The following is an 11953-nucleotide window of genomic DNA, read 5'->3' on the forward strand; positions in this document are numbered from 1 at the left end:
GACACAAAACATGATTTTCGTAAGCCATTTAAGAGCGTACGCTCAGTCGGTGTCGATAGTGGCACTGTAGGGTCAGAAGTGGTATAAATGCATATTGATATTAACCAAGATGCTGCTGCCAAATTTGGATAAAATACGGTGAATGAATTACTCCGAATAACTTGAAGGTAGGTTGCTTCCACTGTATTTTTCTTGAGATAGGCCAAAATATTTTTATGTCTGTTTGTTTCGGAAATTGGACCAAGGTCACAGATACGTAGACAGCTGGTATATTTTCAGCTCTTTTCATAATCTCAGCAATACCTGAAGTAATTACTGCTGTATTTTTCTGTAATGATAGCTGGTTTATATAGGATATTTTTCACATTTTCTGGATAAAATTCACCGCAATATTTTGTAAATACAAATCATAGAAAGGATGGAAGGATCATGACTAGCATGATAAAATGAGGTTGTGTTAAACGATTCACTTTTAAATAGTAATACTTGCTTAGCGCACACATTTACAGTAAATTGCATAGTTACAATTTAACATGAGAAAATAATGAGCTTTGTGATTTGTATGTATGATTAGGCGTATTTTTAAATTAAGTGTTATTGTCCTAATATTAATGAAATAAAACATTAATTAGTTTGAGTCATATCAGTTCATTTCAACACGATTATACACATCTTGGTACTAATTCCTATACTCGAATGAGTAATACAATAACACCAGAGATGTGAGGAAATACTGTTGTAGTAATAGTAACAACGTTACACCTCCAAGGACTCATTCGTATGAAAATACTCTACAACGCACACAACTCACCGTCTCTCATACCTAATTCTCCAAGTACACACAAAGGTATATATTGCCCACCACCAATGGTATTTTTATCTGTAAATTGCGCGTGTTCTCGGCAGTTTGTCTCTATGCGTGATGAAAAACCTAGGGGAGAAGGGAAAAAAAAAAAAACACTTCTACCCTCGTATTGATATTCACCTTCATATCACGACGAGAATTGACCTCTAGTCTTTTCCTATCGAAGGGCCTATTGTTCCGTTGTTCTCCCTCTTGCGCCAATAAGGCACTTAATTTATATGGTTATATTCCCTCTCCAAATGCACATAATAACCTCGGTTGGTTATTATATTATGTGTATTTGATTGTTAAGACCTGAGTTCGATTCTCATTACAGTACTAGGAAAGACCGAAAACGTAGCAGATGAGTACTTGGACGGAGGGAGATCCCCAGAACTTGGTGTATTGCACAAAATGTGCTGCTAATAAACGTATTTCTGTTACTATATTTATATTTATCAGTTTCGTATTCCAGGAAAGAGAACAAATCCGAATTACAAATATAGAAATAACAGGAAGCATGTGCCTTACGCATCATAACTTTGATTTTTTCTGGAATTTTAAATTGTCGAAAGTCCTCATCCTGAGATCGAAGTTCAGCATATTAGTAAATAAACTGGTGTAGTAAAGCAATTCTCATTACAACTTCAAGCATTATTTTGGTGATTATTATGTAGTACATATATTGTAAACCTATATACATTAATACTATGGGTGGGCAAAGAGTTAGGTAAATTATAAATTCTGCTCTAAAAGTCACTTTTTCAAGCTATGATAGTCTCACACCAGATGATTACACTCAGAACTGTCTAAGTATCTGCACATCCCAGTTTTTTTTTTTTTTTTTTTTTTTTTGTGGAAATGTGTTTTACATATAAAATATGTTCTTTGTTGAATTAGCTAATACCATGATTATCCACTGTATGTATATTGTAAATTATGTAAACTGTATGTCTTTGCTAACAATCTCAGGTTTGATTTAAAGCAACCAATTTGTATCTTTACAAAATTAGATAAAATTATTCACATGTTGCAAGAGTATGTTACAAATGACCAAAAACATTTATAGTACATAAAACGGATTTGGTTTGAGTTATGTTCAACTTGGGATAATGAATGGCATCGTTATGAGTGCTGTTGCAAAACATACAATTTTTATAAATTAAAGATGCCAAGATTATATTCTTGGTTTCATCCTTTATCCAAGTGTAAGCAAGTGTTGCACGTGAAGTAACTTCATGACTGGGCTTCTTGTATATAGAGGCTAATGACTTCACATCAGTTGCCTTAGGAACCCATAATTCAAGGCACATAAACTTATGGACATGTATATAATGCTGTGCATTATGGGAAGGGCACTGAAAACATCGATGCAATGTATGACATGATCCTTAATAATAGATGAATACCAGCCAGAAACATTGCAAAGACTCTGGGGATATCCAGTGAACAAGTTGGGATCATTATCCACCAACATCTGGATATGTAGAAGCTCTCAATGAAATGGGTCCCCCAAATGTTTGAATCCTGACCAAAAGAGAGAATGCGTGTTGTCACTTCAAATCATTTTGGGTCATTTTGAGAAATCAAATGCAAATTGTTTGACTCATATTGTGATTGTTGATGAAACATGACTTCATCACTATGACCTAGAGATCAAACAACAGTCAGTGAAATGGAGACACAGGTTCTCCATGGCCAAAGAAGTTCCAAACCCAAAAGTCAGCAGGGAAGGTACTTGTCATTGTCTTTAGGGATATGGATGGTGTAATCCTTAAAGACAATGACAAGTACCTTCTGTGTTGCTTTTGCAGGGCAAGGCACCTGCTCACAATACTCATGAAATCCAACAGACAATATATCTTGGGCTTTCAGTGTCTACTTCACTAACCCTGTTTGCCAGACATGGCCCCATCTGACTATTTCCTATTCTCAAATTTAAAGAAACACTTGAAAAGAACAAAATTTACCTCAGATGAAGTCATATCTGCAGCTGAGGACTGGTTTATGCAATAAGGGAAAGACTTTTTTTCTCAGAGGATTGCAAATGATGCTACATATTCTACAACATGTAGAATAATGTGTAAGTTACATGGTTCTACCTCATTTCCTTCATGGTGATTATCACAACTTTTCAGCACACCCTTGTAGCTGATGGTTTATCCACAGTCTGCTCAGGACAAGTATGTACATCAGAGATGCTTGTCTTCCACTGTTGGAGAGTCAGGATGTAATCAATCTGGTGTCTTGACCTATCAGTTAGATGTCCAAGCATAGGTTTATTATGGGTGTTTCTGGAAGCTTGGTAATAACTAATGTGTTAGCATGGGCAAATTCCAAGTTTTTCACCACTGGTTTTGCATTTTCACTCAGACTAAACATGCCACATTCAGGCCTAACTTATACTCTTTCCCACTTTTGCATTAAAATTCCCTAAGAAAAGTACAGCTGTCTTTAGTAGTCAGTCCAAAACAGTTTTATATATGTGTGTGTGTGTATGTATATACAGGGTGTTCGGGATAAATTTGACAGTTTCGTAAGGAAAAAGAAAATCTTCTTTGTATCTATTAAATTTAATGAATTGACAAAAAAACATTACAGGCAGAGTTAATTACAATACTATCAACAAGATTTACTCAAAATAACCACCATTAGCATCGATCACAGCTTCAATTCTGCTTCGGAACCTCGAACAAGCTGATGCTACAGTCTCCCTGGGAAGGGCCGCAAAAACTGTTTTAATTTTATCCATTAACTGGGCTTTTGTATTACTGGAAGTGCGATTGGTGTCTTTTTCAACTGCGCCCCATACAAAATAATCCATGGGGTTAAGGTCTGGGGAGTTTGGAGGCCAAACATTTGGACTGGTGAAGTCGTAGAAATTTTCAGACAACCATTTTTGACTTTTCCCAGAGGTGTGGCAAGGGGCCGAATCCTGCTGCCATACATACGGCCTACCATTGGCTACCCTTGTTATCCAGGGCTTGACTACAGTTAGCAACTCCACGAACAAAGCCCGAATTCCAATGCCAGGGTTCTTCAACACCTGTTCCTGCAGATTTGCGAGGAATTCTGCTGTACGAACGCAATCAGATCGTCTGCTAGGGATCTTTCTTCTTGCTACATCCTCGTAGTCACCATTGCAAGTCTCTAGTTCATGCCTGATTGTTTTTACTGTATTCAGGGAGCATTGGGCAGCAGTCGTAATATCCTTATTTTGATGGCGGGCACGAATCATCATGATACAAGTTATTCTCTTCCATGATTCAGGTGGGTTCCAGCTATCCATCCTTTCTGACATCTTGTATATGAATGAAGAAGGGTCCAAACTTTTAAATGAAGAGAAGTGTGTGTTAATACATGTAACTTACGGAAAAATATAATTAATTATAAATATGTCAAATTTATCCCGAACACCCTGTATATATATATATATGTGTTGCTCCCACCCAGGAAAGGTTATTTGTAAACCTATAGTACATTTTATACTGTGGATGGTCTAGGGATTTTTTGTTTAATATTTTTTATCAATTTTATATATTTTTCAGTTAATTTTTTTTAACATCATCTGGAAACCTGCTCTAGAGACCAAACATGGAACTTTTTCACCCACTTTGAGCCTCCAATAATCAGAGTGGTGGTCTCACACTGGGTGATGACATTCATCTCCCACCTAAAGGCAATCACAAACATCCATACCCACAGCAGGGTTCGAACTTGCAGCCTGTTGGTTGAAGAGTGGGTGCACTAACCACTCAGCCAACTGGACACAAGTAGGTAATCTGTAGGTTTCATAGCATTCCTCACTCTCTTCATCATTCCTATCTGTGTGGTGCATAAACTACCATGATTGACACTTTGGTAGGATGCACATTAAGTATAATACAAAGTATCTTGTCATTAACTGAATTATAACCAAAAAAGGGTTCTTCAGTATCACAACTACCCATTATAATTTGAGTCATCACCTGAATAAACTAGCTTACATCCTATCTTTCGAAGTGGCCTTCTCCACTCCATCTGATCTCTGTAATTCCCATGATGTAAATTTTATACCTCTCCATCTCTTTATAGACAATATTGAGAGTACCCGTCTGTAAATCCTGTACATTCCATGTGCCTATGTAAAGTTCACCCCTAAGATTAATCCCCTACTTTCTGAATTCCTCGTTCACAATATCACTGACTTGTGTTGATGTAATATACTTCTCGAACAGGACCCTCCACCTAGGTCCTGAACATGGCTCTGATTATTCTGCTTGGCAATGGATAAACTACCATGTGGTAAATAAACTACCATGATTGCAAATGCTAATACATGAGATGTATTAGCATTTTGCAGTGAAGTCACTGCAATCAAAATAAAAGTGGTAGAGTGTTGCAGAGGCTCTTTCCAAATATGTAGAGGTTTTGGTCCCAATTCATCCCACATTGGCCAAGTGGATTGAGACTTCAGCCTACTAGGTAATGCAAATACCTAGGAGAGAAGAGAAGGCAAACTCCCACTGCATAAGATGAAATGAGATAGCAAAATAGGAAAGATTCACTTACAGCCTTGAATACTCTAATAGCATTGGGGAGGAGGAGCAAGAAGGATAGGGACTAATCTACAAATGATATAACAGATTATTATTTCATGAAGTAAGGCATGGTCCAGCATCTGATACCTCAGGTTTGCCACTCCCATCCTCACTAAAGTGAGCCCTTGAGGATGGCCTGATCCTAATAATAATTTTTAAAGGCACAATTTGATAAAACAGTTCAAACTGATATTAATAATTCTGCTCTGGCTGCATGGTATTTAGAATTTCTATTAAAATTTGAACTGTAAACATAATAAAGACAGATTAAAAGAAATTATTATTATTATTATTATTATTATTATTACCCCAAAACCCCATGGAGTCACTCATATAGGAGGTCCTTTTGTTTTACACAGCTCATACAGTGCCTTAAACACACCCAAATTCTCTGCGGACATCACACTCTCAAGCAAGGCATTCCAATCATTCACAACTCTGCATTCAAAAAACCTGCTCACACCCTCTTTATACAACTTAGAATCCTGCTTGTTCTTTGCTGTTATTTTCTTGAAGGGTGGTTTTGATTCTGTTTGATATAATTTTTGTCATAAACTTATATATATATATATATATATATATATATATATATATATATATATATATATATATATTGTGTGTGATAGAAGACATATAGGATGGTAATTCTTGATGTCTTCTGTGTTGCCTTTTTTTTTTTTTTTTGAAAAGAAGAATTGTTTCTGATGTCTTCCATTTTGATGGTATTTTTTCCTTCTTTTAGGTACCAAGTAAATCTTTTGCCAGAGCTTTATAAATTAAAGATATCAAGAAATTATATACTTGGTTTAATCCTTGATCCAAGTGTAAGCAAACACGTTTGTGCCTGAACTATTTTCAGGACTGGGGAACTCATATATAGAAGCTTATGACCTCACATCACTTGTCTTAGTGCTAAGGCACAAACTTGTTTGCTTACACTTGGATAAAGGATTAAACCAAGTAGCTAAGGAAAGTGATGTGAAGTCATAAGCTTCTATATACGAGTTGCCCCAGTCCTGGAAATAGTTCAGGTGCAAACTTGTTTGCTTACACTTGGATAAAGGATTAAACCAAATATATAATTTTTTGGTATCTTTAATTTATAGTATAACCAAGTGGAAAAACTTCTTCCAACAGCTTTATAAAGTTGTGGTCCTCCTTGTTGAATATCCTCAATTTTCATCTGATTGATACTGGGAGTTGTATTTGGTTTCACATTTTTGAGTGCATGTTCTATTTTGTCTGGGAGCACTTCTGGTATATCATATATATATTATAAAGTTTGGATTCAGTTAAAGAATTTTTGTTGCAAAACGGTCATTGTAGAAGTCTTGTACTATCTTTTACATTTCTGTTCTGTTTGTGTGTCTTGCATCTTGCTCTAGTAGTGCTGTGGGGATTGGCCTATTCATAGTTAATTCTCTTTCAACTCTTTTTAGATTCAGTGGCATTTCTCAGTCTTTTTTTTTTCCTTGTAGGTTTGATAGTCCTCTGGGATCTTCTTAATACGGAAACTCAAAAGGATAAATGAGAGTGAAAGTGTGAAGCAGGAGTCGAGAGTTCAAAAATTAGAAAGATTGAATGATAGAGAGAACGTGACTCGAGATTTGAAATTTGAATTGGGTTGGATGAGGCAAGAGATGAAATGGATGCAGAGTGAAATTAAGAAAATTTGGGTGAAAACGATTAAAACAAATCAAGTAGGTACGAAAGAGTTAATGAAAGACGAGCGAGTGGCGTTGGTATGGTGACTCCATTATTAAAGGTGTGCTGGATGAGAGGATGCACAAGGTATGTTTTCCAGGCGGTAAAATGAGTAGAGTGATTGAGGCATTGGATATGGGGAGGGAGTGAGCAAAGAAATTGATGGTTTTAATAGGTACGGATGACTTGACAGAGGACAAGAAGCACGTCAGAATGGATAATCAGGAGGCCACTTAGATGAATAAAAGAGAATAGTGTGACAGGAATGGTAGTAAGCGTGTTGCCTAGGTATGACTATGATGAGATGAGGTGGATAACAAAGATTATGAATGATGTTGGCTGGAATGTGTGAGGAGAGGGGAGTACAGTTTGTTAATGTGTGGAATGAGTTTGAAGGACGAAATGAACTGTATGGGGAGTGCTATTGATGATAGAGAAAGAGTTATGTCCATACAAAGTAGAGATGCAAGAGGGAAATGGTGCCAGTGGTTTTGAGGAAGCATGGTGTGAGATAGAGGTGAATGGAATGAAATATTTGGTTGGATGTTGTTATAGACCAGGTAATGTGGGTGGTGGTGACTATGAAATGTATAATCAAATTAGCCAAGCAAATAAGAAAACAGTGATCATTATGGGCGATTTTAATTATGACAATGTGGACTGGAATGATGAGATAGCAACTGGAAGTAAAGAAAATGAGTTTCTTGAGTTTTTGAAGGATAACTGCCTTAGACAGTATGTAACAGGGCACACAAGTATTGAGGGCCATGGATTTCGTCATCTCATCAGATGATGTAATTATAAATGAGGTGTCAAATCACCCACCAATTGGTGAGAGCGACCACGAGGTGATTACCTGGGTGGTTGCCAGCAGTGTTAGGAAAGAAAAGGTTATATGTGGAACTACAAAGGGGGGGGGGGATTATGAAGAAAGCTCAGGAGACAGCTTGCAAGTGTATCATGGAATGAGGAGTTAGCTGGAAAAGAGATCAATGCAGCTTGTGGGATTTTCAAAAACTATCTAGTAGATGCAATGTCTAAATGTATTCCAAGGGTGAGTAGGTTAAATTAGTTAGGTGTGAGATGGATGAATAAAGAGATTAAGCATGCGATACAGAGAAAAAGGAGGCAGCATAAGAGAAGTGGAAATAACCAATTCCATTAGGACTACAAAGACTAGGCAATGCAGGTGACTTGGTTGGTGAGGGTAGCTAAAGTTAGGTATGACCAGCAGTTAGCTAATGAAGCCAAAAAAAAAAAAAATCCTTAGGAGTTCGTTCGATGTGTAGCCAGCAAAAGAAAGAATGATTATGGAAGGATGACACTGATTGGAGAAAATGGTATAAAGACAGTTGTTGCAGAAGGGGTGGTAGAGATACTTAATGAGCAGTTCATAAAGGCCTTTCAATCTTGTGAATGAGACTTCATGGAGAGATTGATAGCAGTTGATGATGGAGAAGAGAGACTGACTAAGTGAGCAAGAGGTGTGTGTGTGGAGTTGAGCAAAATAGATATAAATAAGGCTGTGGGAGTTGATAATATATCACCACATATTCTGAAGGAATGTGCCAGGGAGTTGATGCTGGCCTTGACATTTTTTTTAATGTGAGTCTTGCACTGGGTCAAGTTACTAAGGAGTGGAAGTGAGGGCAAGATTGTGCCACTTCATAAAGGAGGTGATAGAACTCAAGCATCAAACTATAGGTTATCTGGGTGTGTCAGGTGTTGTAGTTAAATTGTTGGAGAAGCTTGTGAGAACTAGGATCCAGATTTGGGTTGACAACAATGGTATTATCTTTGATGGACAGCATGGATTTGCTAAAGGGAGGTCATGTTTTAGTAATCTAATTACTTATTACAATAAGGTGACTGCTTCCTTGAACAGAGGAGAAGGATACACAGTAATTGGATTTTGCAAAGGCTTTTGATAGATTACCGCATGATAACTTGATAGTCAAACTAGAGCAGATGGGGTTGGATATTGGATTGGTGCATTGGATTGGAGACTGGCTATCTCATAGGTATCAACAAGTTGTGTATGGGGGAGTGATATTCAGGAAAAGGAAAGTTACTAGTGGTGTACCTCAGGGGTCTGTTTTAGGGCATTGCTATTTAACTTGTATATTAATGATATTGGTGAAGATTTAGATGGAGATATTTAGTTGTTTGCAGATGATGCAAAGTTGGGATGAACCATGAAGAGTAGAGAAGATGTTGTGGCCTTTTAAGAAGACTTGAATAAATTGAGTGATTTAACATGGGAATGGGGATGTGAGTTCAATGTTGCAAAATGTAAGGTTTTTAAATTTTGGAAAACAAAGATGGGATGCAGAATTTATGCTTGGTGAGGATATGTTGTCGGAGGTTGAAGAAATAGGAGATCTGGGAGTGATAGTGGGTAAGGATCTGAAATTTAGGGGACACATAGCCAAAATTGTGAGGGCAACACAAAGGCTTCTGGGAATGATGCAAAAGACACTGACTTGTAGAAGTAGGGAGATTCTTGTTCTATTGCATAAGGCTTTGATTAGGCCACACATGGACTATTGTGCCCAGATTTGGTCACCTGGTTTTCAGGAGGATGAAGAGATGTTGGCAAGGGTACAGAGGTGACTGACTACGGTAGTTTCTAACCTCTGGAATGTCGAGTATGAAGAAAGATTGAGAAGATGCTACTTGCAGATTTGGTGGACAGGAGGAAGAGGGGAGATATGATAGAGACAAGTTAGTAAGGGGTTTTATAGGATCAATGCTGGAGAGGTTCTACAGAAAATAGTGGGAGAACCAGAGGTCATCCCTGGAAACTGTATAAAAGAGGGTGTGAGTAGGGAAGTGAGAAGCAGGTTTTTTTCATGCACAGTTGTGAATGATTGGAATGCCTTGCCTGAGAGTGTGGTGTTTGCAGTGAATTTTAGTGTGTTTAAAGCACACAGTATAATGAGCTGTGTGTATGATAAAAGGACCTCCCAGATGAGTCTGACTCCATGGGGTCTTGGATAATGATAATACTTTGCAAATAATTTTATGTTCAAATTGCGAGTTTGGTGTATCTTTCAAGTCTCTTCTCTATTTTAGTAAATGCAAGGTTTGTATGGAGAGTCTTTCTTTCTTTTTTTTGGAGTGTTCTTGATTGACTTTAGAATTTTCCATGCACTTGGATAGATTTTCCAAGAGCATGGCATCATTCTTTTCAATGTCATAATTGAAAATTGTGATATTATTCTATTTTATTTGATCAACAGATTGTTTAAACAAATCAGAATCTAAATATTTGGGTCACTTTGCATGGCATGAGATTGCCAGTATTTTCTTCTTCTTTTGGTCAATTTGTAGGATGGCTTGTAGTGGTCGTTGGTCTGAATGGATGTCACAAAAAATGTCGCAGCATAACAATCTGGACTCCTAACATTAGACCATTCCTAAAAAATCCATTTGACTTAAATGCTATATGTAACTATTTAATTGTGATCATAACTGTACTACGGTTTTGAACTCACTTACTTCATTTCAGATATGTCTAACAATATCGCATGCCCTCAGTTCCACTCCTTGCTGTTGAACAAAACAGCACTCATGCACTTAGCAGTTAAGTTCTTTTTGGCAGACATCAGAAAACATGGTCCTATCATGTTGCACCAAGAGCTCCACATTGATTAGTATTATTATGTAACACATTGATGGAATCCCTGGACTTATCATGGAAAGGCATCCTGCTACACAGCGTACTGGCTATACCGCTTAATCCACCATCTACACACTGTGCTATCTACTCTCCCACTATTATTTTTTAATCTGCAAATTTCATGTTTTCTCGGCCTAGTGTGTCCCTGTGCAGGATGAAAATTCAGTTTCTTGGGAGAAAAATGACAAAAAAAAAATTATATTTACCCCCTGTGTCATTCTAGTTATAACCTATGCATTTCATTTTCCTTGTCTGCAAAGTGATATTCAAGTATTTTGATATAGATGCTTTTTTTCATTTTTATTAACAAATTATTCTACAGTTATTTATTGATTTTTTTTTTTGATCAAACTGCTTTTCATTCATCTTGCTGGAATGAAGGAAGACGGATTGTCATTCAATAGATGGTTTTTGTTATTCTCATCATCATTTCTCATTTTCCTTTTTACTCTCTTTTTTACCTTGCAGTGTCGAGGGTTTGTTAATCATCGGACCTCAAACCATTCACAGGATAAGGCGGTCAGCCCTACGCCCCGGTATATCCTATGTCCTGTAGCGTTGAGTTCTCAAGGCCGGTTTGCCTGCTTTTTGGGATGAAAAACCCCAGGATAAACTGGGAAAAAAACCCTACTGTCCACGCTCAAGACCGGCTAACTTGACTATGGCTGAGGAAGATCCTTCAGCTCCTGACGTCATCGACGTGAATCGAACCTAGGACACTCCTTCCCCAGTCATATGGTTGCGAAGCGCACAACCACTAGGCTAACCACGTGGACTGATTTTTGTTATTCAATTGCTTGTTTTCACAAGATGCTGTGCATCAAATTATTTGTTTCTATTAAATATATTTCATTGAATTGGTTGGTGAATGTAGTTATAATGAATTGCTTTTTCAGTAAATTGTCTTTCTGATAAGTTTTATTTGACTAATTTTCCACACATTATTTCCTGTTTGTTGTTACCTGCAAATATCCTTAGTGTAATAATGGTACATTCATAAGTTAATTAGATACTATTTATGATTTCCATAAAAAAATATTTTGTATTTTAATATTAGTGCCTTTTTTTTCTTATTTATTTTATTTATGCTGAAGCTTTGAAAATATTATAAACTGGAAAATTAAAATTTGCAAGTTACCATAA

General features: G+C 37.0%; 1 protein-coding gene across 3 annotated transcripts in view; it reads left to right on the top strand.

Moving 5' to 3' along the window:
- The window catches only part of LOC150096629 (protein phosphatase 1 regulatory subunit 16A-like), a 245116-nt gene that overhangs the window by 14655 nt on the left and 218508 nt on the right, over positions 1–11953 (top strand). The window contains exon 1 of one of the 3 annotated variants that reach the window (XM_090407866.1): positions 41–167. The exons of 1 other annotated variant lie outside the window; for it this stretch is intronic. The gene's annotated coding sequence lies outside the window, so the exon portion shown is untranslated. Of the gene's footprint in view, positions 1–40; positions 168–11953 lie in introns of those variants that run through there. One more of the 3 variants, XM_090407865.1, reaches the window with a different exon arrangement.

This window comes from Typopeltis vanoorti, chromosome 18 (assembly GCF_054136105.1).
Source record: "Typopeltis vanoorti isolate ZY-2024b chromosome 18, IOZ_Tvanoo_1.0, whole genome shotgun sequence".
Taxonomy (NCBI): domain Eukaryota; kingdom Metazoa; phylum Arthropoda; class Arachnida; order Uropygi; family Thelyphonidae; genus Typopeltis; species Typopeltis vanoorti.